This window comes from Triticum dicoccoides, chromosome 7A (genome assembly GCF_002162155.2).
Source record: "Triticum dicoccoides isolate Atlit2015 ecotype Zavitan chromosome 7A, WEW_v2.0, whole genome shotgun sequence".
In the NCBI taxonomy this organism is placed as follows: Eukaryota; Viridiplantae; Streptophyta; class Magnoliopsida; order Poales; family Poaceae; genus Triticum; species Triticum dicoccoides.
Window position 1 is genome coordinate 19589658 of NC_041392.1, and position 4888 is coordinate 19594545.

Here is a 4888-nt window from a genome sequence, read left to right on the forward strand (position 1 = left end):
GGAGGAGGAGGAGGTTGGGGAGGAGGTTGGGGAGGGGGAGGCAGGCGAGGAGGAGGGTGGTGGTGGGGATGATGGTGGTGACGGGAAGGGGGTTGACACGAAGGGGTGGCTTCGTGGCAGCGCAAAGCTACCAAATCAGGTTCCTGCTACTGAGGAGCAGAAGTGGCTCATTGAGCCCACGGGAAAAGAGTAAGTGGTTCATTATGTTGCTTGTCACATGCTTATTCCGGTTGTTATTTATTTTTCTTGTCACATGCTAATAGTTCATTCTTTTGCAGCAACTGGATATATTCTAAAGGGGTCCGTATTCCCAACGGCCTCATCACCGTCTTGCTGAAGTTATATTGGCCGGGGTTGTACTGTCCTGATCTAGTCAGGCAGCCGGACCGTCGGGTTTTGGCCACGAGCTGGGACCACTGGGAAGCGGCCCGCCACGCGGACCATTAGACCCATGCCAAGGCCGTGATCACTACTTTCTGGGTGAGTTCTCTTCAGAAGCACAAGTCCATTCTAGTTTCATGAATGATTTAACTCATGGCTTCTCCCATTCTTGTTTCATGCATGATTGTAGAAATTCTATCGAGTTCTTCCGGAGCACAGGGCTAGAGCGGACCAGATCGTGCTGTGCCAATGCAAGAAGAAGGCCCGCCAGATGCAGTACGAGGTGCGCTATGTGGCCATCTCCACATACTACCATGACTATCTTGGTGTGAAGATGACCAAGGAAGAAGCGCGGAGGATGGGCATTACCTTGGAGAGGCCCGAGTTCTTGGCGGTAAGTATAAAAGATTTTTCATTATGCTTTCATTACCTTGTGGTACATTATGCTTTATGCTTTATGCTTCCATAACACCAATTTTGACACACCTACATGCCATTATGCTTTTATTATGTAGGTGTGTCCAAATTGGTGTTATGGAAAAGACGAGTCCTAGGCGGCATTGGTGGATCTTTGGTGTGATGAGGCTGGAGCCTGGGCGGCTATGAGAACCCAAAATAAGGCTAACCGAGGGACGGAGGGAGTACATGCTCAGGGAAACCGAAACCACTATCTCCACAAGGCAGTTAATGTATGACTAACCCCATTAAACATTCTTCTTCTTCTATTTACCATCACTTTCTTATGTATGACTAACCTCTGTTTGATGGTGCGGGAGGAGAAACTGAAGCGGCCGCTCTCACACATGCAGGCGTGGGAGATCGCCCATACGCGGAAGGACTCCAAGCCTGGCGAGCCCAAGTACTACGGCAAGAAGACCGCAGGGAGGAAGAAGGCCTACTCCGAAGCGTATCTGGAGTTACATCCTGACACACCTGACCCCGTTGCGGCGCCTCTGGACGACATGGCGGTGGTGAGGATGGGGCCCAAGGAGCACGGTCGGGACGCGGTTCTCGATGCTGTGATCACTCCTAGTATCTCCTACACACAGCTTCGTCGGATCGACCCGAGCCTGAGCCAGCGCACGAGCCAGCCAGTGACCAGTACACAGTCCCTCTTTCAGGAGCAACAATCTGTAAGTATTTTCCCTCTTATCTTCATTTCTCACTTCATTTTCCGCATTTAGTAGTTTTATGAGTTCCATCATGTCATACCGTAGGCCTACATGGAGTACACACGCCAGGAGACCATGGCGTGGCATCAGAGGCTTTATGAACACCAAGTGCAGAGGGATAGCCAGATGCAGCAGGCTTTTCAGGATATGGCGGCCGGCAGGTGTCCTCAGTTCCCTACAGCACAATGCCCTCCAGCACAACCAGTGCTGATGAGCTTTTGAGGAGTTTGTGGCACAGAACGCTGGCCCCTCGCCGGTTAGTTCATCCCCAATCTATTCACCCAAAGCATGTCATGCCTTTCAACACAGTCATAGATCCCGTGCATATGTCTTTTCAACATGCAGGGAATAGGTGGATCTACCGTTGGCGGTGGTCTTCGCAGCACTCAGGAGACACGGAGCCCGACCACTCCGATCCACGGAGGCGGAGGAGGAGGCGGTCTTGGCGGTAGCGTTGCCGCTAGCAGTGACGACCTGGGCTTCGGCGGTCTTGGCGGTGACGACCTCCGTGGTGCTCGATGATCCTTGTGTGGTGATGATGCTTGAGATGACTTGTGTGTGGTGATAATCATTTAGATGACTTATGTGCTTCTCTATATGCTTATGCTTATGTTGGTTGTGATGATGTTCATTTAGAGACTTGTGTGTGATGATGCTTATGCATATATTGTTGTGATGGTGCCGGATGATATCCCATTGTGTTTTATATGTCTATCCCATCATATATATCTGCTGATATGTGCTGCTATTTGAATTGAATTGATCTGAAAACAAACAGAAAAAAGAAAAAAAAGCAAAAGCAAACTATGCCGATGGCTAGGCCGTCGCCATAGGGCTAGCGTGAGCTCCCAGTAGCTGACATGTGGGCGCCTATGCCGACGGCCTAGCCGTCGGCTTAGTTCCGACGGCTAGGCCGTCGGCATAGGCGCCCACGTGTCAGCTACTGGGAGCTCTGTATGAAGGACTATGCCGACGGCCTGGCCGTCGGCTTAGTTTCAAATTATGCCGACGGCCAGGCCGTCGGCATAGTTTTTGACTAAGCCGACGGCTAGGCCGTCGACATAGTGGTGCCACGTGGCGACCGTTCGTTGGGCAGACTTGACGGCGGCCGCCATTAGGCGTGGTAGTTGCCGACGGCCAGGGCCGTCGGCATAGATGTACGGCCCCCGTCGGCGTATCATATATGCCGACGGCCTTTCTATGCCAACGGCCTCCCTGGCTGTGCCGACGCATATGTTGCCGACGGCCCTATGCCGACGGGGGCCGTCGGCATAGGCCTATCCCGACGGCCCTGGCCGTCGGCATAGGGGGCGATTCCGGTAGTGAATGTACATATATCAGTATCGAAACCACTCTCCTCAACGCTCAGTTAGTCTACAGTCTGCTATCTTCATTCTTGGGATCCTCCAAAAAAACTATGTTTTCCTATGCAGAAACCAGACCACTTAATGTCCTAGGGAATTATACAATTGTCACTGAAATAGCATAAACACTTGCATTCCTTTGTAGTTTAGATGATGTGCAGGCTGGATAAAATTGGTGTATCACAAAGGAACACATGAAAGAAAAATCAAATAACATACATCAAAGATGACATTCACCATCCCAATTAAATACTGCAACTATTTGATTGCGTTAACCAAAGAAAAAACAACTTTCTCTTGTTAAACTCTTCCTGCAGATCTTCTCCTTTTTTCCTATATATGCAGTAAATGGAATTTTTTATTGACAACATGGAAAGTTGTGTCTGAACTAAAACTATAAGGAAGTTGACTAAAAGGTGAGCAATCACCTACAAAAACATGCAACTTTACAGTGCAGGAGCAACTGAATGTGTTGCATCTGCATCCAACCTCTTGAAGTTATCTACATGTATATACAATAAAATATACGAAATAGAGAGAACATAACCTTATTCCTATAGTATCTAGACATTTGAAGCAAGCAAGCAGCTAATAAATAACTGAATATGAAGCTCCGCAGGTCATTTATTGAACCTGGCCACTTGTGGCTTTCTGTTATAGTATATGGGCTCATGCAGCTCCGGTGAAACATTTCTAGATCCACAAAAAGAACTTTTCGTCTAGTATACTATTACCGTGCTTGGCTTAGCAAGTGATGTTGGAGGAATCAAGAAGGCACATGAGATGAATTTTGAAGAAGGAAGGATGGGACCTCACCTGGCTGAAGGCGCACTGGAAGACGACGGTTTCCTTGCCCCTGGTGGCCTCGGCGATCTCCGGCAGCTGGTCCGCGAAGCCGTCGCTGGCAAGCAATTTGTCAGGCTTGTACCTGAAAAGATATTTTGTAAACTGGAAGTAATAGAAGAGAAACCTCCCCCTGCCCCTGCATCTGAAGATACAAACATCCCAAAATTATTACAAAAGTGTGAAAAACAAAATTTATAAGAGTACACATTTAAGTGATGCTGACTTCGTCCATACATAATACACTATTACATTAGTAAGGGCATGTCATCTAAATGGCCGAGTAGAGAGATAGGTTCATAGAAAAATAAGGAGACACAATAATGACAAAGCATGGAAGACCCAGACTAAATTTGCAGTTTAAAAGAAAATGAAGCGGTCTGCTAAATTTCAAAGACCGGAACAACAAAAGGACTACCGGATAACCACTTGGCGCTGCCATTTTCATGGTATTATCTAAGCTAGTATGAGAAGAATTTATCCTAAAAAATTGTGATATACAAAGATGATAACTTTACCTCATCACCACGTGAGAAAACATCAACAACAGCTTGTGTAATGCATTGCTTAGCTCCATTGGTCGCTAGCACATGATCTGGGCTATAGGTTAGACCATTATCCTCCGCATATCGATAACCGAACAACAAGGAAGTCAATTAGACTACTTATTCAGTATGGATATTCTGAAAATAATAAATTTGTCCGTGTGCACGCGCCTTGAAGCTTGTTGCAGATAGCCTTCCTGAGCTCCATACACCCGCCATTAGGGGTGTAGCTTGTCTAATTTGCTACAACTACAGCACACGTGCCTACAGAAAGTAAGAAAAGCGAAACAAAAACTAAAGCACATAAATGCATGATATAACATCAGCAAGATCTACATGTAGAACTTTTATACTGCATATTCCCTTGGCATGTAGAAGTAATATTAAAAAATGGATAAGGCAAAGACAATTGGCAGTAAAAGAAATAGCTAGCTAGCAAATAATTACATTTTTATGACAAGCTAAATAGATGTCATGTGGGGCACGTCTTACAGACGTGGGCCGCGCGGCCAGGAGCAGCCGACGGCCGCATCAGGCAAGGCGCAGGCTGGACAGGAGTCCTGATCCGGGCACATTAGTTCCT